This window comes from Peromyscus eremicus, chromosome 1 (assembly GCF_949786415.1).
Source record: "Peromyscus eremicus chromosome 1, PerEre_H2_v1, whole genome shotgun sequence".
NCBI lineage: Eukaryota > Metazoa > Chordata > Mammalia > Rodentia > Cricetidae > Peromyscus > Peromyscus eremicus.
In genome coordinates this window covers 184298531-184326120 of record NC_081416.1, presented here as the reverse complement: position 1 = coordinate 184326120, position 27590 = coordinate 184298531, and the positions used below count along the sequence as shown (strand labels likewise).

Sequence of the window (27590 nt, the reverse complement as noted above, 5' to 3'; positions counted from 1 at the left end):
TTTTATTTTGAACATGTTTGTGTTTTAGAGAAGAAGAGGATATTTCCACACTGCACTATTGTCCAATGGCTAGGTCTTATGAAATGAGTGGCTGAGTGAAAGATTACAGGAGCCAATGTAGACAACAGTAGTAGACACGATACTGCTAGTTAACATCATTAGAGGAAACAGTGAGAGTCATTGTAAAAGGGATAGGTGTTGCATTATAATTCAGCATTTGGTGGTTATGAACCAACTATATATTTGTCTAATATATAACCAACTATGTATTAGAATTCATGAAATATCAGTTTTGGAAGATAATTTCTTCCTGATCTTTTGGAGAGAATTTCTATCTGGTCTTAACAAAATTATATAGCACTTTGGAATGAAGACACATCCCAGAATCCCTGCACTGGAAGCCAAAATGGAGAAAATCTCCACAGCCACCATGACCTTACCCTTAGTACTATGGTACACAGGGAGGAAAGTGATCCAGACACAGCAGAACAACAGCATGCTGAATGTCAGCAACTTGGCTTCATTGAATGTGTCAGGCAGACTCTTGGACAAGAAAGCCTCAATGAAGCTTCCCAGAGCCAGACAGGCCAGGTATCCAAGGACACAGTAAAAGGCAGTGACTGAACCCTTCCTGCACACAATGATGATGTGACCATGCTCAGAATGTATATCAATATCAACAAAGGGAGGAGAAGCTCTTAGCCAGACTGCACAAACAATAAATTGGATGAGAGTACAGATAACAATGATGTAGTTAGGTGCCACTGGAACTAGAAAGGACCTCATCTTTCTTCCAGGGGCAGTGACTTTGAAAGCCAGAAGGACAGTAACTGTTTCGGCCAGCACAGTGGAAACAGCCACAGTGAATACAACTCCAAATGTAATATGCTGCAGGATGCATGTAGCTGAGTTTGGGTGGCCAATGAAGAGCAAGGGGCAGAGAAAACAGAAAATGAGTGAGATGAGCAAGATGTAGCTGAGCTTCTGGTTATTGGCTTTCACAATGGGAGTGTCATGGTGCTTGACAAAGATCACAAGAACCGGAGCTGTGAATGTAGAGAAGCACAAAGCAATTAAGGCAAGAGCCATCCCCAGGGGATCTTGATAGGTCAAAAATATCACAGGTTTGTGAATGCACTGGTTCTGCTCTGTGTTGGCATACTGGTCCTCTGGACACTTCACACACTGATCCACATCTGGTAAAGAAAGTAAAGTATTATTAGTTCTGCTTCAGCACTTTTATTGACAGGACATTTCAATTATGTGTATTGAAAAAGCATTGCAACATCTGTATTTGTTTTTGAGGGTGTAATTGAAGAAAATTGCTGCGTAGCAATGCTTCCATTTCATAATACTCGTTATCTCTATGGGGAACAAAACCAAAGAATCATTTTTGAATTGATGTGATCATGTGACATGATATTAGAAAGTACAGATTTTTTAATACATTACAGATGCTATGATGAAGTGACTTATCGTGATGAATTCACAGAAGTGAACCACACTTTTTCTGAGTGTGTATTAAAATCAGATATCCCATGGATTCAGTGCCTCCTGATGTCTTTGTCTCTTTTATGAAAGCTGTCCCCATAAGATATGGAGACTGTGTCTTCCACTGGGACCAGACCTCTGATACATTTTCTAGTTCAAATTTGCTGGCCCAAACACATTAAAATAAAAGCAACTCTACATGGAATCAGTAAGTTTTACATGTGTGTATATTTATATATGGGTATATATTTATAGGTGTATATATATCAAAGAAACAAAAAGCTCATGAATTTAAAAGTGATTGGGTTTATGTGGGGTAAATAGGAGGGTAAAAGTGAAAGATGAAAGTTATATGAATATAATAATGCTTGATGGCAAAAATAAGATAATTCATAAATACAGCCTTAGTTATGTCTTCTTCTGGCAGTAGAGACAGCAAATTCCCAATTGTTTGTTAGAAGCAGTAACACTATCACTAAAAGTATATACCTATAAATATACTTAGCACTAAAATGACGCTACACCTTGATTCTGTTACCTTTCGGAACAGACAACATCTTCCTCCTTCCCTAATTTCTATTTCTGTGAGACCCAGACTCTGTTAGTGTATGCTAGTGTGAAGTAGATACATATAAACAGTATGAGAAAGATAACACAAAAGCCCTTAAGAAAGAGTAGCAATACAGAATGTTTGTGTTGAGCAATAGTACCCTCTGCATAAGTTGTAATAGCCATGATGGTAAGTGTAGGAAACCATATTATAATTGCTCTGAATCATTGGGTAATTGCAAATAGTGATAGTGGGCTTCCAACATTTTAAGTATTTTTATCTAGAATAATTTTTATGCACTTTTCTATCAAGTTAATTCTTTTAATGGGCTGGGAATTTTGTTCGACTGGGAAGAGAATGTACTGCTCCTGCAGAAGATCTGAGTTCAGTTCTCAGCATCCATATCAGCTGTCTCATAACCACCTGAAACTAAAACTACAGGGTCATTGGATGTTTCTCCCCTGCACTGCCCCTTGTGTATACATAACTACCAACCTCACATACATACACATAATGAAAGTAATAGTAAAGATAGTTTTGCTAATTTTTGTCACAAATAAATTTTATTCCTATGTGTTTTTAAATTTAAAAGAGTTTAATTATACTGTGTTTAATTACAATGGCATATGTTTTATGTGAGATTGCACAGAGTTCAGAAGACAACTTCTAGGAGTTGGCTAACTCCTACTAGTATATGGGTCCTGAGAATGAACTCAGTTCATCAGCGTTAGTGAGTCATTTTACTTGCCATACGTATCCCTTAAGGACTTTCAATTTAATTATATAGGATTACAAGCAAAAGTAGTGAAAAACTATCCACCTACCATTTGTAATTAGCAAATTGAATAAATAATCATTTGACTAATATGGGCTATGTAGGTGATAATATCATTTCAATAATTGTGGCTAATTTCTTTCATACAAAACCATTTTAATGGATTACTTTGTGACATTGTTACTGGGTGATGTATATAAAAATATTGAATGTATTTTCCATATCATGTGTCAATACTTATTGCCACTTTCCTAAATTTCTAATCAAATCAAACCTTTGAGAAGAGTTTTCTGGATATTACATGTAGTCTTCTTTCTCATTCTTAGCAGTTTCTAATAATTGAACAGGAAATTATTTTCCCTCTTCATTAATTTTACAGAGGATTTGGATTTGGTTGCCAGCACCTACGCACATTCAAGCAGATCCATTGCCCTATTTTCCTCTCTGTGCACACCTGTTCATACATGGTATGTATAAACTTATGTAGGGACACATACATAAATGCAAAAAGATTAAAAATATTTTGAAAGATTCAAGACCTGAATTTAATCTATGTGTAATTTTAGAGAAGATTAATCACTATGAAAGACCTTGTGTAAAGTTCTCTCACACTGCAGTTTGATTATCAAAACTGGCTCTTTGAGAAAATGCCACCGGCCATGAATTTACAATGAGTCAAGATGTGGGTCAAGACATGAGGAGTTTTATACAGGAACTTAGTTGACAATCATATTCCTATAAAGACTTAGGAAAATAATTTATTATGTTTGTGTAGTTCCCTTTTAGACCCTTCTGCATCCCAGTATGAGGGGTAGAAAGGATGATCAATGTGAAAGATTTATAACTGTAGTAAAATACTCACTCGTCTCATTAGAAATTTCATTTTCTGGGCAGGGGCTGCACTGAAAACAGCAGACTGCCATTCCCTCCTGCCAGGATTTTCTGAATCCAGGAGCACAATCAGCACTGCACACAGAGGGCAGCATCTGAGGAAAATCAGACACATGCTGATGTCAGAAGGTTTACCTACTCCTTCTATAACTATATTATACAGCATGTTTACATATTAATGAGCTAATTTCATATATACCAAGTGAGTAATCACATTTCTCAGATTACAATAAAAAAATGGGGCCTAAAGAAGCTTAACTAAAAAATAGTATCTCCTTCAGACTAGCCTGCTGTCCAATCTGTGAAGCATTTCATTAACTGTTAGGTGATGTAGGAGTGCCCAGCACACTGGGCTGTACTGTCCCTAGGCAAGGCTGTAGGACAAAGCAAGCAGTGCAAGCCAGTAAGCACTGTTCCTTCAGTGCCTATGCTTTGGTTGCAGTCTTCAGATTCCTGCCTTGTCTCCCATTAACTATAACCCATGAGCCAAATGAAACATTCCTTCTCAATACGCTTATGGTCACTGTTTAATCACTGCAAAAAAAAAAATAGCAAGCTAGGATGAATGGACACCTGTAATTGAGAAATATCTCCAAAAATCTCTGATAACAAAGATTAAGTCCAGGAAAATAGCACTGCAAAGTGTGACAAACAGTATAAAGAGCAAAACGGCTAAAAAGGCAGAACCCAGTTTATTTTGTGGTGAGGAACTGGTGAGCTGATGTGCAGTGAGCTGGAAGGTGAAGTGTTTCCTGATGTGGAAAGTCCTTACAAAGACTCTAATGCAGCTGGAACCTCAATAAAAGATTGTTTAAAGTCAATTGAAGGATTTCTTAAATAGAAAAAAAATGTACATATCATCTTTATATTACTATGAACCTGGTGATGGGGATTTTTGGGCTGAGTCAGAAAGTTCCTGATTGTTGCATGCTCACTTTGCATCTTTTGTTTTGCATTAAGTTCTATTTCAAAACCACAGTATCTCCTATGCACAGAATCATCTCATGTTTTCCACAGATACTGATAACTACAATGCTTCCTTTTCTATTGTTTGTGTTGAAATGGGGTCTCATTGTGTTTTGTTACTTCTCCTAAACTCCCTATATAGACCAGGCTACATTTCTTTCCTTTATTTTTTATTTTTTTCTTTTCATTTATTTTTTTAATTTGCTAATATTTTAAAGACTATTTTGAAGAAGAGTGGAGACAATGCATGCTCTTGTCCATTTCTTTCTCATTTATTTTAAGACAGGGGTTCCATATGCAGTTCTGACTTACTTGGACTTGCTATGTAGGACAGGCTGCCCACAAAAAGAAAGAGATTTTCTGCCTCTGCATCCAAAGAGCTTAAATTAAAGATATGCAACACCACACACACCTTCCCATTCTGATTTTAATGGTTATTCTTTCATTTTTCTCTCATTGTGGTACAGTGCTGTCAAAAGGTGTTGTGTAATATTTTGTTTGTGTTCTGACAAAGTTTGCTTGGAGTCCGAGGGTGGAGCTAATCATTAGTTAATTATAGCAGTCTGGAGGTCTGTACATAGAGGAGACAGGAAGTTATAAGACTGGGTATATTAAGGATCTAGGCCCTTTTGGTTGAAGGAACTGGAGAGGTATGAAATAACTATGGCTGCTCCTCTGGATCTTTCAAGTTTTTACCCCAATATTTGACTCCTGGTTTTTATCAATAAGATTAATTAGATTAATGCTTCATATGGTATTCCAACATGTATCCTGACAAAGCTTGAAAAAGGATTCTAGACACACAGGAACAGAGTCAAGCATGGCTTCTTGGTAGGCTTTTCTCTGGTAGGCTTTGTTTGCTGACAGTGAACAAAGGGGCAGCTCTTTTAAGAGAAGGCTTCCTGACTAAGTGTTGTCAGTAAAAATGAGGTGGCTCCAATAAGAGGCTCTGCTGCCAGGCTACCTGGAAAACAGGACCCCAAGAAAGACACAGGGATCGCCCAATGACAGAGAAATGGAATGAGATCTACATGAACAGCCTGGACATGAGTGGGGGTAGTGAAGGGTGAGGGTCGAGGGAAAGAGAGCTTGGGTGAGTGGGAGATCCCAGCTGGATCAACAACAGAGAGGGAGAACAAGGAATAGGAGACCATGGTAAATGAAGACCACATGAGAATAGGAAGAAACAAAGTGCTAGAGAGGCCCACAGAAATCCACAAAGATACCCCCACAACAGACTGCTGGCAATGGTCGAGAGACAGTCCGAACTGACCTACTCTGGTGATGGGATGGCCAAACACCCTAATTGTCGTGCTAGCAACCTCATCCAACTACTGAGGGATCTGGATGCAGAGATCCATGACTAGGCCCAAGGTGGATCTCTGGGAGTCCAATTAACGAGAATGAGGAGGGTTTATACGTGCGAGAATTGTTGAGACCAAGGTCGGATAAAGCACAGAGACAAATAGCCAAACAAACGGAAACACATGAAATATGAACCAATGGCTGAGGGGTCACCAACTGGATCAGGCCCTCTGAGTGGGTAAGACAGTTGATTGGCCTGATCTGTTTGGGAGGCATCCAGGCAGTAGCACCGGGTCCTGTGCTCACTGCATGAGTCGGCTGTTTGAAACCTGGGGCCTATGCAGGGTCGCTTGGCTCGGCCTGGGAGGAGGGGACTGGACCTACCTGGACTGAGTCCACCAGGTTGATCTCAGTCTGTGGGGAAGGCTTTGCCCTGGAAGAGATTGGAATGGGGGGCGGGCTGGGGGGAAAGTGAGGGGGGGGAGGGGGGAGAACAAGGGAATCTGTGGCTGATATGTAGAACTGAATTGTATTGCAAAATAAAAATTAAAAAAAAATTAAATTGCAAAAGAGACTGAAGAAGACAACCTACATAAACCTCTGTCCTCCACAGTCATGTATATAACACATATATGTGAACCCACATGCACATGTATGTACCCATGCTCAGGTACACACAAAAATAAATAAATGAAATAAAATCCTTATGTTTTATATATAATCACACACACACACACACACACACATCTTAAATTTCATGTGTCAAGAAAAGTAATGTTGTCATACAATAAATTTTTGAAAAGTATTAAAAAAAAAAAAGAAGAGAGGATGTTACACACGGCAGCAAAGAGCTGAGTGTGACAGCAAGCCGCCGCCGCCGAGCTGCTCTGCACACACAGGTGCAGAGTGCCACAGGTTCAGTCCAGGAGTTCAAGAGGCCTTTGCAGGTGACACGGACATCTGCCAGCAGACAGCGAGATGGCACCCGAGAATGCAGAACAAAATGGTAGCCTTGAAGAGGCTATAGACAAGCAAGCCAATGCTTACTTATCTGATCAATTTGTTTTTAGCAACTCAGATCTGAGCAAGGGCACCAGTGGGTCTTAATGTCAAAATATGAACCCACCTTCCATTTCATTCCTATATAGGGTGAGTAAGGCCCAAACTCCTGAAGCAACAAGAAGTGTCTGTTAGGAACTCAAAACATCACAGTTCTTTCCAAAGGCATTCTTCTTATTAGCAGTGTGTGATCTGGACCTTGAAAACAAGAGGAAGATGAGACAGGAGGCATAAAAAAAAAAGAGGCTCTGCTGCCAAAAACTTAAATGAATTTATGAGCATTGGATCTTCGGTGGTAATGTGGACCCAGTAACTTCCCAGATTTGGCTTGGTAAACATCGCTCCCAAAGCTGGTGGTAAACTTGCCTCCACCATGAGACTAGACTGTCAGAGAACCGAGTGGGAGGAGCCAGCACCAGCATGCCATGATCTAAGTTACACAACTATTTTTCTGTTGCTCAGACAGACAGAAAAGGTTACCGATGCACAATATGGATGAACTTAGACAAAAAGAGTCTCTAAACAGATCACAGTGTGCTTAAAAATATGCGTAATCTTGGGAGAGAAAAGAGAAAGAGTGTATACAGTCTTAAATTTAAAAATAAAATTTTAAAATAATAAAATAAAGTCTTTAAAATGGGAGTAAAGAATACAAAAGAAATAATCCACATAAAGCTGGAAAATATGCAGAGTGTTTGGATTATGTATATTATTATTTTGTCTTTAAAATTTTTGGCTGCTAAGAGAGCTCAGATTATGGAAACTGCTATATTAAACCAACTTATGATTTTAAAATTATCTTGACTTCAAAATTTTTCAAAAGATATGTTACTTTGAGGGAGAGGTTATGCTTTTGTTTCCACAGAAAGACCCCCTGAAAAATCTCCAATGATTCCTATGGCCCAGGTGATCCAGCATCCAGAACAGCTTCCAGCATGCTAATTAAGATGATCCAGCCTCACAAAATAATCCAGTCAGGACTTGACCATAATCCTAAATTTTTTCAGGGTCCTCCAAAGATTACCAGTGCCCCCAATCAACAGGAAGTAGTCTAGAGATCTACTCCCACATTCCCAAAATATTGCTTATAAATGTTTGTTCTGATTTAAGGAAGGGTTGGTTACAAATTATTATTGGTTATACTCAACAAAGGCTAAACAAAGGAGTTAAATTTAGAGATATCTTTATAAAGGAAGAAAGAGGAATATAATATAGAAATGTTGGAGGAAATGGGTAGATTATTGAACTTACTTTACTTCAAAATACAAACTCAAAATATTTTACATTGGTGTAGATTTAAACTTATTGATACAAATCTAAAGTTATTTCTGGTATGCTGTATGTATGTTTCTACTGTTGTTTGCAGTATTGTGCTCATACAGTTCATTTAAAATGTAATGTATAATTAAAAATACAGATTAATAGTCTTCTATAATAATCAAAATTATTGTCATGTTAGGTATGTTTTCAAGGTCATAAACAGATATATTTAGATAGATGATCTTCAAATACTTCAGAGATCTACAGAATATGACACTTAAGATGTTTTAAAATCATAAGGTTTTTTATGACAATGATAAATGTCTGCTCCTGGAAGCAAAATCTACTTCAGAAAAAAATAATAGGCATCAAAGAAACTCTATACGGAGTTTACTTTCTTTGTGGGAAAAGTTAGCCGCTTGGGCAAGAAATAGCCCTTGCCTCAACTGCTGATGGTATGCTGTCTAAAATGGACAAGCAGGACACAAAAGAAAGTGACTGTCAAACTTTTCCAAGACAAGGCAGGAGAGTCCTTCAGAAATTCTGTTTAACATGAAAGTCTGTCAGATATGCTAGGCCTGTAGGCCAGAGTTGGATGCTGCAACATTATAGAGGAACATTGGGTAACTGTCCAAGCAGCCTGATGTCTCTGTCATTAGGTAACATTTCACCCTTCTGGGATCTTTGATGGAGTTAAAGATTACATAGTTATGATTATAGTTTTTCTTAGTTATAATAGAAAGTAAATTAGATACAAATCTTTAGACTCACCAAGATAAGATAGATAATTAAGTATTTTCTCTAGTTTTGCCAAGTGCAAATGGAATAGATAGTATTACTATAATTCTTACTTAATAACTGTCTTTGTTGAGTATAGTTTCACTATATTTAGGTTAAAACCTTCCTTTTAAATTAGGCAAAAAGGTGGAAATGTGTGAAACAATTCTTTTTTACACTATGAATATTTAGTACTCTCATTGACTAATAAAAACTGGCAGGCCAGTAGCTGGGCAGGAAGTTAGGTGGGAAAGCCAAACTGATAATGATGGGAAGAAGGAGGGCAGAGTCAGGAGAGATGCCAACCAGCCACCCAGGAAACAAGACATGCTAAAGGAGAAGTAAAGCCACAAGCCACATGGCAATACATAGGTTAATAGAAATGGGTTAATTTAAATGTAAGTGTTAGCTAGTAGCAAGCCTGAGCAATCGAATGAGCATTTATAATTAATATAAGCCTCTCTGTGGTAATTTGGGACATGGCTTCTGGGTATTTGGGAACAAGAAATAAGAACAGGAAACATCTGTCTACAAAAAGGTTTGACATAGAAAACCTTATTATGTCAAGATGTGTTCCTTCCATTCTGTCAGACTTTGTTTCTTTTTTTTTTATCTGAATTGAGGTTGGATTTTGTTAAGAGTCCTTTTTGCACATTTTTAGAAAACAATTGAATTCTATCCTTGAGTTATTCATGTGGTATAATACGCTTAACTGATCTACATATGTTGAACCATGCTTGCATCCCTGGAATGAAGTCATCTTAGTTGCCAAGACTGATATTTCTGTTGTGTTGTTGAGATCTCTTGAGAGATATTTAGTCCAGAATTGTTACATCCCTGTTCATACAGGAGATTGTTCTCTAATTTTATTTTTGTCTATTTCACTTCATAACAATGCTTTTCCCCCCTTTTAAAGAAGGATTCTCTTCATGTTTATGAATAAAGGTTTTCTCCCCATGAAGGTAACAAAGGAATGTCTGTTTCTCTTTTTGAACCAATCTCATTGTCTACACATTTTGATTAGAAAATGGGACCATTAATATTACATTCTTATTGAGAATTATTTGTAAATTATTGTCCATTTGTTATTGCAGTATTTGAGACTTTTCTAATAGTTCTTTTTCTGGCTGGTGTTCTAGTGCTGTGTCTATGTTCCTTTGACCTCTTGTGTCCACTTGGTTTTGAGCGTGAAGTTCTTCTAGAGTCTTTCATACTGCTGTTTCAGTAGTTATGCATTCCTGTAGTTGTGTTCATTACTGAACTTCGTTCTGTCTCCTTTTATGAGGGATAATTTTGCTGCATATAGTAACTGGGGTTGGCAGTTATGTTGCTAATTGTTGGAAATACACCACTGTTACTCTCCTCCTTTAAAAGTATTCTTAATAGAATCTGCTGTTATCCAGATGGGACCCTTCTATGACTGAGGCTTCTCTCCTGCAGCCTTCAATTTTCTCTGTTTGTTACAAAACTAATTTTAAGTAAAATACTTCAAGAGCTTCTTCTTTTCTGGAGTTGAGTCTTTGGTATTTAGATGACTACTATATCTAGAAATCTATAGCTCATGCTGTATTTTGGAAATTTACAGCTACATTTTACTGGATATAATGTTGATGGCTTTAGTGTGTCCTTTCCCTCTTGTGGCTATGATTTGTAAATTTGATCTTTAAACATATCGACTTGGTCTCCTATGTTTTTCATTCTTCCTTATTGTATTATTTTTGCTATAGTTTGAATTTTCTAATTCTTACTCCTGGTCTTCAAGTCTTGCCATCCTGTATTCAACTTAAAATATTCTCTTGTTGAGAATTTTCACTGATATTTTTTATTTGATTTATTTTTCTTTTCCTTTATATGTTTTCATTTGAACTTTTTTATTATTTTGTATCTTCATTGAAATCCTTTGTCAAATGCTCACTCAGTGTCTTATAGTGTGTAAGTTTTCATGATCTCATTGTATTCTCCAGGAGGTGTTTTGTACCCTCTTTGATTTTTTTGGAAATTCCTTATAATCATCTTTTGAATTTGTTACTTAGTATATCATTGAATATACTCTCCTATAAATCTATGATTGTAAGGTTTGGAGTGATGTTGCTTTGATATCTTCATGTTTATTTGTTTGTTGTTAGTTTCTGCATTGGGATTTGCATTTCTGGGAGCAGAGTACTTGTGGAATTGTTTTTAATCCCATGTATTATTCCAGTAGATATTTTTGTAATGCTCAAATGGCGTTTGGTTAGAACAGACATGAGGTTTCATTGCTGTCCTCTGAATGAATATTTAGCTCAGTAGCTACAACTTCAGCTCATATGCCCTTTTCCCAGAGAATGACTCTTCTCAACTCTGAGAAAGAACATTAACTGTAAGTTTCATGCTATCTAGGCCACCTGAGATATCACTTCAGATCATGCTTGCAGAGTTTCCTGAAGTTACAATCTATAAAATTCAACCTACTTCGTACTGAGCAGTTTGAATTGTATACCTTAAAACCACCCACATCAGAATTCATACCAATAAAATACCCAGGATGCATAATGGGATATTTCATTTACAGATTTCCTCAAAACCAATTTTTATTACTACCAATACTTCCCATATAGTGAAAAAATATAGACACTCCCTTATTAGTTTGAATGAACTATGAAATAATTAATGGGACCAGGCAAATTTCCTCTATTGAGTAATTTATTTTACAGAGTGTGATTCAGAGCTAGAGAGATGGCTTAGTGTTCAGTAACAATTCCTGCTCAGAAAGAAAACCTGAGTTTGATTTCTAGCAGCCACTGTGTGGCACTAAGCTGTCTCAAGTTTCCAGACATGCAAATCACTCTTCTGGCATCCATATGCACCACATACATAGCAGTTGCCTGACATACAATATATACAGACAAAACACCAGTACCCACATAAAAGAAAAAAGAAGGAAAAGGCAAAATTATAATTCATAGAATATCTAATATGGATCACGAAAATGTTAATTTATGATTAGAGGTGTTGACAATTTCAGACATCTTTGTAAAAATAATTAAACAAAATTGGATTATAAAAATTCATGACTGATGTATTTTTAATTTACTCCATCCTTACAATAGCCTCTCTTTTCAACATCTGTGCCCAAGGTTCAGCATAAGGGAGGAAACCACTGCATAGTAATCATAATGGTACCAAGAGAATATTGTTCACTTTACTAGAAATATTAAATCATAGTTACAACCAGTTTTATATTTATATTTAAAACCAGAAGCAGGTTCTGATATGGTAAAAATACACTGTATGCAGTCTGAAATCCTCACAGGATTAATAAAGTGTTATATCAAAAAAGTGAAAAGAAGAAACATAATATAGGAGGCTAGATATTGGTTCTTTTTTTTTGTTGGCCATACTTATTTTTTTATTAACTTCAAGGGACAGGAATCCAATAACAGAAAAATAATTGGAAAAGAGACATTTGATTTTCCTTTAAATTTTTTTTTCTGTCCTGAAAATATAGAACTGAGAACACAGATGTCAAATTTTCTTTCACCCTGAGAGAACAAAACCACTATGTACAGGAATCTGAAAGGTTGAGTTATAATCTAGTTGTTATGTGAGGTCTTCAGTGCTTTTGAGAAAAAATCCAGTATTTTCCATTTTAGTAACTAAGGTGTGGCGTTTAAAAAACCTCATTTCCTTAAAATAACTGTCAAGAGCATATTCCATACACTTATATTCTTACAAGCTAGGGGATCTTTAGGGATATGGTGTGATTCTTTGTCTGAGTGGATGGACTGTGTACTGTTACACAAGTGTTCAGAATATGAATTTTATCCTCTCAAATTTATAAGAATTTCAAACTTAAACACTGTGATGTTTAGAGAATGATACTCGAAAAGGAAATTTTCATTGTGTTATACAATTGCTACTGATTGTTTTCAACAAACATATTATGATTATAATGTTAAAGAATCCAATTTTTTTCAAATCAGGAAAATACTAAATAAATACTAAGTTGTTCCTATGATGTGCCTAAATTTGAAAAAAAAAATAAGCCAAAAGGAGTCTTGTATAGTTCTGATGCATAAGTGATAGGCCATTAATTTTTCATAATTAAATAGCATTATATGTCTTATATTAACTATGCCATGCATTCTAGAAAGGAACTACATTATCACCTAATGCAATGAAAAAACAACATTTCCCTTCATAAATATTTCATTAGTTGACAAATTTTGTGAAAAATTATCTACAATCACATATGAAAATATCAGAAATGATGTGATAACATATGGAAATGGGGGTTTTGAAATAATAAACAGAAAATGTCCTTTTAAATAAGTTATTGATTATAAAAGCCACTGAACCTTTGAAATATAACATCACTGAGTTTCTTCTAAGTTTCTCTACTTCTTTTTTTTTTTTAATTTTTATTTTGCAATACAATTAAGTTCTACATACAGGCACAGATTCCCTTGTTCTCCCCCCTCCCGACCCCTCACCTTCCCCCCAGCCCGCCCCCCATTCCAATCTCCTCCAGGGAAAAGCCTTCCCCACAGACTGAGATCAACCTGGTGGACTCAGTCCAGGTAGGTCCAGTCCCCTCCTCCCAGGCCAAGCCAAGCGACTCTGCATAGGCCCCAGGTTTCAAACAGCCGACTCATGCAACGAGCACAGGACCCAGTGCCACTGCCTGGATGCCTCCCAAACAGATCAGGCCAATCAACTGTCTCACCCACTCAGAGGGCCTGATCCAGTTGGTGACCCCTCAGCCATTGGTTCATATTTCATGTGTTTCCATTTGTTTGGCTATTTGTCTCTGTGCTTTATCCGACCTTGGTCTCAACAATTCTCTCTCATATAAACCCTCCTCATTCTCGCTAATTGGACTCCCAGAGATCCACCTGGGGCCTAGTCATGGATCTCTGCATCCAGATCCCTCAGTAGTTGGACGAGGTTTCTAGCACGACAATTAGGGTGTTTGGCCATCCCATCACCAGAGTAGGTCAATTCGGACTGTCTCTCAACCATTGCCAGCAGTCTGTTGTGGGGGTATCGTTGTGGATTTCTGTGGGCCTCTCTAGCACTTTGTTTCTTCCTATTCTCATGTGGTCTTCATTTACCATGGTCTCCTATTCCTTGTTCTCCCTCTCTGTTGTTGATCCAGCTGGGATCTCCCACTAACCCAAGCTCTCTTTCCCTCGACCCTCGCCCTTCACTACCCCCACTCATGTCCAGGCTGTTCACGTAGATCTCATTCCATTTCTCTGTTATTGGGCGATCCCTGTGTCTTTCTTGGGGTCCTGTTTTCCAGGTAGCCTACCTGGTGATGTGAGTAGCAGTCCAGTCATCCTTGTTCCACATCTAGTATCCTGTTATGAGTGAGTACATACCATGTTTGTCTTTCTGAGTCTGGGATACCTCACTCAGGATGATTTTTTCTAGGTCCATCCATTTGTCTGCAAACCTCATGATGTCATTGTTTTTCTCTGCTGAGTAGTATTCCATTGTGTATATGTACCACATTTTGTTTATCCATTCTTCAGTTGAAGGGCATCTAGATTGTTTCCGTGTTCTGGCTATTACAAACAATGCTGATATGAACATAGCTGAACAAGTGCTCTTGTGGTGTGGTTGAGCATTCCTTGGGTATATGCCCAAGAGTGGTATAGCTGGATCTTGGGGGAGATGGATTCCCAATTTTCTAAGAAAGCGCCATATTGATTTCCAAAGTGGTTGTACAAGCTTGCATTCCCACCAGTAGTGGAGGAGAGTTCCCCTAGCTCCACATCCTCTCCAACATAAGGTGTCTTCAGTGTTTTTGATCTTAGCCATTCTGACAGGCGTAAGGTGGTATCTCAGAGTTGTTTTGATTTGCATTTCCCTGATGATTAGGGATGTTGAGCAATTCCTTAAATGTCTTTCAGCCATTTGAGTTTCCTCTGTTGAGAATTCTCTGTTTAGTTCTATAGCCCATTTCTTAATTGGACTGTTGGGCATTTTGATGTCTAATTTCTTGAGTTCCTTATATATTCTGGATATCAGTCCTCTGTCAGATGTGGGATTGGTGAATATCTTTTCCCATTCTGTAGGCTGTCGCTTTGCCTTGTTGACCGTATCCTTTGCCCTACAAAAGCTTCTCAGTTTCAAGAGGTCCCATTGATTGATTGTTTCTCTCAGTGTCTGTGCTACTGGTGTTCTATTTAGAAAGTGGTCTCCTATGCCAATGCGTTCAAGACTACTTCCTACTTTCTCTTCTAGCAGGTTCAGAGTAGCTGGGTTTATGTTGAGGTCCTTGATCCACTTGGACTTAAGTTTTGTGCACGGTGATAGATATGGATCTATTTGTAGCCTTCTACATGTTGATATCCAGTTTTGCCAGCACCATTTGTTGAAGATGCTTTCTTTTTTCCATTGTGCACTTTTGGCTTCTTTGTCAAAAATTATTTGTTCATAGGTGTGCGGATTAATGTCAGGGTCTTCAATTCGATTCCATTGGTCCACATGTCGGTTTTTATGCCAGTACCAAGCTGTTTTTATTACTGTAGCTCTATAGTACAGCTTGAAGTCAGGGATCGTGATGCCTCCAGAGGTTGTTTTATTGTACAGGATTCTTTTGGCTATCCTGGGTTTTTTGTTTTTCCATATGAAGTTGAGTATTATTCTTTCCAGGTCTGTGAAGAATTGTGTTGGTATTTTGATGGGGATTGCATTGAATCTGTAGATTGCTTTTGGTAAGATTGCTATTTTTACTATGTTAGTTCTGCCTATCCATGAGCATGGGAGATCTTTCCATTTTCTGACATCTTCTTCAATTTCTTTTTTCAGGGACTTAAAGTTCTTGTCATATAGGTCCTTCACTTGCTTGGTTAGTGTTACCCCAAGGTATTTTATGTCATTTGTGGCTATAGTAAAGGGTGATGTATCTCTGATTTCCTTCTCCGCTTTTTTGTCCATTGTATATAGGAGGGCTACTGATTTTTTTGAGTTGATCTTGTATCCTGCTATGTTGCTGAAGGTGTTTATAAGTTTTATCAGTTCCTCGGTGGAATCTTTGGGGTTGCTCAAGTATACTATCATGTCATCTGCAAATAGGGAAAGCTTGACTTCTTCCTTTCCAATTTGTATCCCCTTAATCTCCTTATGTTGTCTTATTGCTCTGGCTAGAACTTCAAGTACTATATTGAATAAGTATGGGGAGAGCGGACAGCCTTGCCTCGTTCCTGATTTTAGTGGAATTGCTTTGAGTTTCTCTCCATTTAATTTGATGTTGGCTGTTGGCTTGCTGTAAATTGCCTTTATTATGTTTAGGTATGTTCCCTGTATTCCTGATTGCTCCAAGACCTTTATCATGAAGGGGTGTTGGATTTTGTCAAATGCCTTTTCAGCATCTAGTGAGATGATCATGTGGTTTTTTTCTTTGAGTTTGTTTATATGGTGTATCACATTGACAGACTTTCGTATGTTGAACCATCCTTGCATCCCTGGAATGAATCCTACTTGATCATGGTGGATAATTGTTTTGATGTGTTCTTGGAGTCTGTTTGCCAGTATTTTATTGAGTATTTTTGCATCAATGTTCATGAGGGAGATCGGTCTGTAGTTCTCTTTCTTTGTTGTATCCTTGTTTGGTTTGGGAATCAGGGTAATTGTAGCCTCATAGAAAGAGTTTGGTAATGTTCCTTCTGTTTCTATTGTATGGAACAATTTAGAGAGTATTGGTATTAACTCTTCTTTGAAGATCTGGTAGAATTCTGCACTGAAACCATCTGGTCCTGGGCTTTTTTTGGTTGGGAGACTTATAATGACTGTTTCTATTTCGTTAGGGGTTATTGGACTATTTAAATAGTTTATCTGGTCTTGATTTAATTTAGGTATGTGGTACCTATCCAGAAAATTATCCATTTCTTTTAGGTTTTCCAGTTTTGTGGAATAGAGGTTTTTGAAGTATGACCTGATGATTCTCTGGATTTCCTCAATGTCTGTTGTTAAGTCCCCCTTTTCATTTCTGATTTTGTTGATTTGGATGCTCTCTCTCTGTCTTTTGGTTAGTTTGGATAAGGGCTTGTCTATCTTGTTGATTTTCTCAAAGAACCAACTCTTTGTTTCATTAATTTTTTTGTATTGTTCTCTTTGTTTCTATTTTATTGATTTCAGCTCTCACTTTGATAATTTCCTGGCATCTATTTTTCCTGGGAGACTTTGCTTCTTCCTGTTCTAGAACTTTCAGGTGTGCTGTTAAGTCACTAGTGTGAGATTTCTCCAGCTTATTTATGTGGGCGTTTAGTGCTATGAATTTCCCTCTTAGTACTGCTTTCATAGTGTCCCATAGGTTTGGATATGTGGTGTCTTCATTTTCGTTGATCTCTAGGAAGTCTTTAATTTCTTTCTTTATTTCTTCCTTAACCCATTGGTGATTCAGGTGGGTATTGTTCAGTTTCCATGAGATTATAGGTTTTCTGTAATTTTTGTTGTTGTTGAAATCCAACTTTAGACCATGGTGGTCTGATAGAACACAGGAGGTTATTCCAATTGTTTTGTATCTGTTTAGATTTGTTTTGTGGCCAAGTATGTGGTCGATTTTAGAGAAGGTTCCGTGGGGTGCTGAGAAGAAGGTATATTCTTTTTTGTTAGGATGGAATGTTCTGTAGATGTCGATTAAGTCCATTTGAGTCATGACATCAGTTAAGTCCTTTATTTCTCTGTTAAGTTTCGATTTGGGGGATCTGTCCAGTGGTGAAAGTGGGGTGTTGAGGTCTCCCACTATTAATGTGTGGGGTTTTATATGTGATTTAAGCTTTAATAATGTTTCTTTTACATATGTGGGTGCCCTTGTGTTTGGGGCATAAATGTTCAGAATTGAGACTTCATCTTGGTGGATCTTTCCTGTGATGAGTATGTAATGCCCTTCTTGATCTCTTTTGATTGATTTTAGTTTGAAGTCTGTTTTGCTGGATATCAGGATGGCTACACCTGCTTGTTTCTTAAGACCGTTTGATTGTAAAGTCTTTTCCCAGCCTTTTATTTTTAGGTAGTGTCTATCTTTGAATTTGAGATGTGTTTCTTGTATGCAGCAGAAAGATGGGTCCTGCTTTCGTATCCATTCTGTAAGCCTATGTCTTTTTATAGGTGAATTAAGTCCATTGATATTGAGGATATTAATGTCCAGTGATTGTTCATTCCTGTTATTTTTTGGTGGTGATGTGTGTGTACTTTTCTTCGTTGGGGTTTACTGCTGTGGCTTTATCTATTGCCTGCGTTTTCGAGGGTGTATTTGACTTCCTTAGGTTGGAATTTTCCTACTAGTGCTTTCTGTAGGGCTGGGTTTGTGGATAAATATTGTTTAAATCTGGCTTTGTCATGGAATGTCTTGTTCACTCCATCTATGACGATTGAAAGTTTTGCTGGGTATATTAGTCTAGGCTGACATCCATGGTCTCTTAGTGTCTGCATTACATCTGTCCAGGACCTTCTGGCTTTCAAAGTCTCCATTGAGAAATCAGGTGTTATTCTGATAGGTTTGCCTTTATATGTCTCTTGGCCTTTTTCCTTTGCTGCTCTTAATATTCTTTCTTTATTCTGTACGTTTAATTGTTTAATTATTATGTGGCGAGGGGACTTTTTTTGGGGGTCTAGTCTGTTTGGTGTTCTATAGGCTTCCTGTATCTTCATAGGCATTTCCTTCTTTAAGTTGGGAAAGTTTTCTTCTGTGATCTTGTTGAATATATTTTCTGTGCCCTTGAGTTGGTATTCTTCTCCTTCTTCTACCCCTATTATTCGTAGGTTTGGTCTTTTCATGGTGTCCCAAATTTCTTGGACATTTTGGTTCATGACTTTGTTGACTTTAGTGTTTTCTTTGACTGTTGAATCTATTTCTTCTATTGTATCTTCAACGCTAGAGATTCTCTCTTCCATCTCTTGCATTCTGTTGATTATACTTGCATCTGAAGTTCCCAATCGTTTTCTCAGATTTTCTATTTCCAGCATTCCCTCTGTTTGTGTCTTCTTCATTTTTTCTATTTCTCTTTTCAGGTCTTGGACTGTTTCCTTCATTTGTTTCATTGATTTTTCTTGATTTCCTTTCAGTATTTTATTGTTCTCTTCCAGGACTTTTTTGATTTCTTCTAATTTGTTTACCCTTTCCTCTAGTTGTTTACAGCGTTCTTCACATTTTTTTGTCTTTTCCTCTACACGAGCCTCTAGCTTCTTCATGATGACATTCATAAGGCTATTTTCTTCTGCTTCTTCCAATTTCTGATGTTCAGGTCTAGGTGTTGGAGGAGGGCTAGGGCCTGGTGATGGTGTATTGCTATTCATTTTGTTGTATGTGTTTCTGACTTGACATCTGCCCATCTCCTTGTGGTTCGTTCTTGGCCTTATCCGCACACTTGGTTCAGACAGAGCTGACAGATTCAGGAAGTCTCTCTCTCTTGTCCAGATGGGTGCTCTCTGTGCTGTGCTGTGCTTCAGAAGGGAAGTCCAGGGCAAGATGGGAGCTGGGAGCTGTGCTTCAGAAGGGAAGTCCGGGGCAAGATGGGAGCTGGGAGCTGGGGGCCGGCCTCTAAGTCTCACGAAGAAGCTTGGGGCTCAGGCGGATGGGGGTCGGGGCAGGGCGTGGAGACTGCAGGGTCTGCCAAGGGTCTTGGAGAAGGGGATCCTTCCCAGTGGGGCTGTGCTTCAGAAGGGAAGTCCGGGGCAAGATAGATATTGGTTTTTAATACGACAATTTATTTCATTAAGTTACAAGGAAGCACAAATGGATCCAATTGACAGTGTTTGTGCTGTGTATTGGAAATCAGTACAGTTTTGTCACACCCACCTGTCTACTTCCTGTGGCCCACTCTATAATGTCTTCATATAAATGGAGCTGTTGGCCAGGTTGAAAATATAGGTTAAACTCTCCTGTCTTCACCTTAAGTCCAAGACCGTGTGGGGAATTCCAAATCTGGAAAATATCATACTCTTCTTGAAGTTCTCCTTTTTGGTTCATTTATTATTTTTTTTTTTTTTGTTTTGTTTTTTTCGAGACAGGGTTTCTCTGTGTAGCTTTGCGCCTTTCCTGGAACTCACTTGGTAGCCCAGGCTGGCCTCGAACTCACAGAGATCCACCTGGCTCTGCCTCCCAAGTGCTGGGATTAAAGGCGTGCGCCACCACCACCCGGCTCCTTTTTGGTTCATATTCACTCTGTCCTCAATAGGATTAGTGAAGTGGGTCTTCCTCAGAAAGGAGTGCAGCTGAAACACAGGCAGTATCATATAGTGTATGTGTCCTTCCTTGAAGTCAAAAAACATGCTAATTTTATCTTAAAGGTAACTTTATTGAAGAAGCCCAGGGGAGAAATCTCAGTGAAAGCAAATGGATAAATAAGAGTATCATAATGTTCCTAGAATTTTAGTTCTCTCAGAGGAAACTACCAAACACAAACACAGACATACATGCAGACACAAAACATAGATACTCAATACAAATGTACACACACACACACACACACACACACACACACACACATCCATATAAAGATAGACACAAAATACAGCCACAATCTTATTTACACACACATGCCTCAACATTCATATACACATACAGGTACACAGAGCCAGGAATAAGCATCCAAACAGATACACAAAAAACATATACACAGACACACACACAAACACACACACACACACACACACACACACACACACACAGACAAATACATACAAGGAAAAACACACAGATACAGAAAGAAAACAGAGAGACATTGACACACAAACAAATTTATGACCACATCAAATGACATACGCACATATACACAGAGACACAGCAACTCAGATATATGTATGTGTAAGCACATAGATGGAAACATACAAAACACACACATAGTCACATGGAGACACATTCACTGACAAATATACTCAGGAAGATATATGTAGAAAAAAACATCCATATAGAAAGACACTGACACAGAGACAAATTTATGCTCACTTCCACCAGAAGACAGACAGCTACTGATAGAAACAAATATATACACAGGAACACATATGTGCACACAGATACACAGAAAAATACAAATATACACACATACACAGTGAGGAACAACCATTCACACACATGAATACACATGTATGTACTGAACTGAATCATAGCAATATTACCTGTGTACTCTCAGAATGCCAATTGAGGTCCCCAGAGCTGACAGTGGGGGCAGAACGGGTTGAGAGCATGTGTGAAAAACATCCCCTACACTAATTACCACACATTTGACTAATAATGAACAAGGACTCATTTTCTCATTGTGGAGAATATTCATGAGGAAGGACTGATAAAGCTTCTAGTATTAGAACAGAGGTGATGATATTCAGGTGCTCCATAACAAAATCACTGATCTTCCTTGATTCATTGTGTCTTCTACTCCACTGCCTTTGCATTAGAGATTTATAGCAACATCTAGGTTTACTTCCTCATCAGGAAAAAATGCTCTGAAATCTTTCTATTTGGGGAAATATTTTCTAGTCCACTGAGTTTCAGCATCTGAGAGACTCCTAAAGATATGATATTGATGACACCAATATAACCTAGTAGAAGAAACACTACCTTCAAGCAGCTAGAGCCATGTCCTTTTCCATTGTCCATTGGCTGACTATCTGTCTATTGATGAAGAATCTCATTCATTGCATGAGCAAAAGCATACACAGCATTGTATACATCATAACAGCTATCAATAAAGGCCATGTCAAAAGTCTGTACCACTAGACGTTCCACTGAGGTATTCGATGAGTACTTCCTCAGTGTCTTACAGTTGGGTGCAGAGACTTCACAGTTAAAGTTCATCCACTCCAGACTTGCCAGGTTTTCATCTGTGTATTTCAAAGGGTTCAAAGTCTGGAAAATTTTTTAAAACCAGAAATCTCACCATGATGGTGTGCAAAAGCTAGTGTCCCAAGGGATGAGTCAAGGGTGAAGTCTCTCTTATTTGTAGTGACATCCCACTGTGAGGTAGTCACCCATATTCTCTGTATACCTAGAGATTCCCACATTCTAAAGCTCACAGCGAGAGTACTGTCTGTGTCACCATAAATGATAACAACATTTGTGGATGATATCATTATTTGGTTATAATACACTTCAGCTCTTGGCATGTATAACTTCATGTTGACTGGGATCATGTTCACAAAGGCAAAGCAAACTGCATTTTTTTCCATCTCTCTCCTCAAATGTGAGAGAAATTGGGTACCATGATCACTGTCTGAGATGACCAGACCTACCCAGTTCCAGCTGAAGTGAAAGATGATGGAGACCATGGCCAGGACTAGAGATGTGTCCTGTGGGGCCATCTGATACAGATGGGGAAACTTTTCATGATCACTCAGGATAGGATGGAAAGGTCCATAGGTAAGCTGGAGGACCTAGGACACAGGGAGCAGCATGAGATAGCATGCACTTCTAAAAACTTATAAATACGTTTTTCTGCAAAGATTTCTAAAATTAATCCTTTCCTATTACTTCTTCCCTCATCTCTAATTCAAACATTGTAATGTGGAATGCCCATCAGTCTCTGAATAGTACTCATGAACTACATAGACTGATACAAATGTAAGGCCAGCCCCCTCCTTACATTGTTTTTGGCATCTGGGAATGGTAGCAACAGCAAACCCACCCCATAAAATCTTACCTGCTGAGATTTATAGATGTTCATTATTGTCCCAAGTACTTCAGATGTTGCCCAGTTTGGTCCTGTAAGCATCATTACACACTCGATATTTTCGGAGCAGACATAATTAGGGATAACACTATGATCTTGTTCAAAAAAAATATTGGGATTGTAAAGTTGAAACACATTCTTACAATTAACGTCTGGTAAACCAAAGTCTAAAGATTTATTTGGTAATAGATCAGGGTTCCTGTTGACCTCATCCACAGTAAAAGCCAAGGACAGAGCAAACTTGTAGTTCTCAATTGATGTTCTGTAAAAGGGTACAGTGTTTATTATGGACGAAAATCAACAGACGATTATTTGTAGTCAATACAAGGACTATCCTGTAATGGATGGTACTCCTAAACTCTCTCAAATATTGAAACAAATATCTTCTGTTGCAAGGTTTGGATGACATAAGAAGCTGAAAGCTTGCAAAAACTTTAAAAGTTTGTAGGGCTGGGTCTCCCATAAATGAGAGATGCCATTGTCATCTTCATCAGAGTATTTTCCATCTGGTTTGTGAGTGCTTGCACAGAAGTTAAAAGCAAGGGCACAGCTGGACTGTTCTACTCTGGTGACCAGTCTAGCAAATAACCTAGCTGTCATCATAGAGCCTTTGTCCAGTGACTGATGGAGGCAAATACAGAGATCCATGGCCAGGCACCAGGCTGAGATCCGGGAATCCAATTGATGAGAGAGAGGAGAGATACTGCAGGTAAGGGACATCGAGATCATGATGGTTGGATGTGCAGAGATGACTGGCCACACTAGTGGAAGCCCAGGAACTGTGGACTGGAGGCTGTGGAGCCCCCGTGGGACTGGATTAGGCCCTCTGGATAAGGAAGATGGTTGTTTGGCTCGAACTGTTTGGGGGGCATCCAGGCAGGAGGATCAGGATCTGTCCCTGGTCTATGGGCAGGCTTCTGGGAATCCGGTGCCTGTGGTGTGACACCTTGCACAGCCTTGGTGCAGTGGGAAGGGGCTTGGACCTGCCTAGGCTCGGTGTGCTGAGCTCTGCTGACTCCCCACAGGAGACCTTGATTTGGGGGATGTGGGGATGTGGGGATACGGGGTGGCTTGGAAAAGAGGGCTGGGGTGGGAGGAGGGAGGAGGGGGGATCTGTGGATAGTATGTGGAGTGAGTAGAAAATTTCTTAATAAAGAAAAGTGAAAAAAAGGGCACAGGCTTTGAGCAAACAGTAAACCTGACAATGTCTTCATTTTGAAATTCTTGAGCAATATAAAAAATTCATATAATATGTTAGCTAAGGAGCTTGTGTTATTTTCTTATTAAAGCAACCGAAATGGCTAAGACTGTCAAAGAGCGACTGTTAAATAAACAATAGTGTTTATGGGGTAACATTTGGCTTATGAACTTACAATTCACTATAATTAGTGGGAAATATAGTTAACATATCCCCCCATGTACAGCCTTATCTTGCTCTTTTTTTCTTTCAGGATTGTCTATTGCAGGTAAAAAAAAATCTCTTTTTAACATTTTTTTTAAATAAATTCAAAAACCAAAGAAATATTTGGTAAAAGATGTATGTCTGTATGTGTCTATCTGTATAGGCAGGAATGATGATAATTTAGGACATAAAATGTCACAGATCACGTGGCATTGAATAACAATTTCCTGTAGTCTAGACAGACCTCAAATACACAGAGATACACCTGCTATAGGTCCTGAGTGCAGAGATTAAGGGTATGCACCCCCACTCCAGTATTGTTCACCTGTTTTATGTTTACACAGGCATGTGATATGTTCACACTGGGTATATCTGACCAACATAATTATTCTTCTAGATAAAATCTTTTGACTACTTTTCCAGTTACACTAACACAACACTGGTGTCCTACTGGGATTTGTCATGCCAGTATTACATGTTTGTATAAATAGAAGAATATAAAGTATAAAATTTATAGAAAGCACTTATTTTTGTAATAAAAATGGGCAACAAATCAGTTGGAAGAGAATATTGGCATTTTGTGTTCATGTTTACGGGAAGAATAATGACTCATGCTTCTTCCTAGCCATTTCATATCATCTCACCAACACACATCAAACATCCTCTTTTATTCTGAATGATTTCCTCAGAGTTAAATACAATCAGTTTTTCGCTTAGAAATTGTACCTCTCACATGTCTTTGTCTATAGAAATAGGCACTTTTAAAATATTCCCTTTCACCACACAGAAAAATTATCATTGAAATTTTCAGTAAAAGACAAAGGAATTTGAGACTAGAACTTGTGCACCTCAAACACTAACTTCTGCACAGTAAATATTAAGAAACATCAGTTACTTGAGCTGTCAGATGTGCTTATTGGTTTAAAGTATTGTGTTTGAAAGCAACTATGAGCAATCCACAAAATCAACATGTGTACAGTGCCCATATTTGTAAAATATGCAGCTATAATTAGTAAGATTACTGAAAGAGAAACATAAGAAGTAAATGTGATATAAGTATCAGACAAGAAACAACTTATAAAAAGAAAAGACACATGCTTCTTAAATAATGGCAAAGATGAGCTAGTCAGTAATTCCTCTATCCCTGTTCTCAAGTGTTTCCAACTATCACATGCCACAGCTGTTACTCAGGCAAGTGACAAGGAAAGTGACCATCCATCACTATTAGTGATAGCCTCACTTTCCAAAGAATATAAATATATACTTTACAATCCATAAATTCCTTCCTTATGTAAAGAGAGAGTGTGGAACTGGACTTTGTAATACTTAAAAGCCAGTGATTATAGATATCTATAAGTGAAGTGTGGAGAAACAGGAAAACATGGAGTTCACAGTGGACATGTCTCCTACTTCCACTCCTGATGCATCTTCAGAAGGCAGAGTGACCACATGTGAGGAATTTGAGAGAGTAACTTAATATCTAACTGAAATCTCTCTGCACCTAGGTGTGGAACAAATGTTTGTGGTCCTAGAACTTGCACACACTGATGAAAGGACCATCAGCAAACTCTATAGCCATTTACTGCAAATTCAGAATTCATTTAAATAGAATGGGTTCCTTTTGCTGAGACTGACTACTGTGTTATGAACACTGTCAAGAGGAGAGCTGTTCATGATGGATCATGGTAGAGACCTCTTTCGTCACTCCACTTCCATCCTTGTAATTGGAAGAAAAATAGAACACCCTCTGGACAAACTAAAAGTGGTCAAATAGCAATGAATCTTTAGAAGAATTAGGGGTCATTTGTTGGTGTGGAGGTGGAGAGAACACGACAGAAGACTCAAAGCATTGCTCTGTTCCTCATCCTCAAACCCCTCATGAAATATTCCTGATGACAATTTACATGAAAAATACAAAAGCACTTACTGTATATTCAAAACATTGTTGAAATACTCTTTCTCCACTGGCCACTGCACTGTTCTGATGGAGAACATACAACCTGTCACCAAGTCTCCATCCTTGTCATCAGTCTGCTTCATTTTCCAAAAGCACCTGGGATAAGTGAAACTGGCCAGGAGAAGTGGAATGTTCAGGAGCAAGAAGAGGAAAATCAAAGTGAACATCTTTGCCCTGTTCTACACTAAGGAAGTATGAATTGTGAAGTGCTATGCAGATAAGCACATCAAATGGGCACCCACTTATTCCTACCTGCTTTCATTTCTTAGCTAAATGAGAGGCTATTTACACACTCAAGATTCCTTTTTTTCCAGTTATTTCCTCACCCCTGGAGTAATCTTGGACAATCTTTTCCCTGGGGCTCTGCACCTGAGGTCCCCAGTCCATGTGAAAAACATGGGTTAATAAGTATATATTGGGATAGTTCAGTCTCTTGTTCCATGACATCAGTCATGTTTGTGGACGTAAGGCCCATGGGATGAAGCCATGTTGAAAAAATTTGGTCCCAGGACTACCTAGGTTTAGGTGAACATTATTAGAAATGATGTCAATGTATTTTCTTAGATGACCTACAATGAAACATAAATTAATGGTTCAAGAAGGACCAACAAAGTTGGAATTCATGGTTACACACAGGGCATTATATCACCAAGTCCATTCCAGGGAGAGGTAGCCTCATTTGTGGAGCATCTGAAATAACAAAGTATGCACAATGGGAACTATGCTACACCAGTGACAGGTACAGAATATCTAACCAAAACCTGTGCTTCCATTGTCTTGAGAACCAATTATCAGGTCAAATCCCAAAATTTCCTGAGTCCTGTTATATCCAAAACTGTCCAGCTCCTCACAGAATCACAGTTCATTTGCATGTTAAATGTTGATTTTTAAATATTCAACAAGATCCAGAGAGAATATCAGATGTTTGTGCATTATTTCAAATATGACATAAGACCCACCATTTCTCCTCCTCCCAATCAATTATTATTAATGGGAAGATAAGCTGAATATTTGAGCTCTAAAACATGATCTCCATCCCTGATCCTCAGTTTTCATAGATATGTTATGATGACCAATTTCTTCTACTTTATCTTTGATTTTGTACATTGTTTTTTGTTTATTTTACATTTTAGTAGTGGCTGTGAAGAAGTCTTTTGCTGAGTATCTTAGAAGGAAATAATAATTTGAAGTAACCCTGTATTGAATGTGTAAACTCTTATACAATTTTTCCTAGTTATCTGTTCTTCATTGCATTCTAGAATCTGCATTGTCAGTGGAAGAGTTTACTGATGATATTTTCTTCTTTATTTTTCTTCTCACTGGCTTCATAAGGTATCCTATCCCCAGTTCTCTCAAGCCTTTTCTGTGGTGATATATTGTGTGCCCTAATAAAATTTGCCTGAAGAGAACAGAACAAACCACTAGATTAAACATTGAAGCCAGTCAGTGGTGAAACACACCTTTAATCCTAGCATTTGGGAGGGAGAGATCCCTCTGGATCC

The 27590-nt window shown here is 38.2% G+C and overlaps 1 pseudogene; it reads right to left on the bottom strand.

The window, feature by feature from the left end:
• Window positions 1–276: 276 nt before the first annotated feature.
• On the bottom strand, window positions 277–26255 carry LOC131893968 (vomeronasal type-2 receptor 116-like; annotated as a pseudogene).
• Between the last annotated feature and the right edge of the window lie 1335 nt (window positions 26256–27590).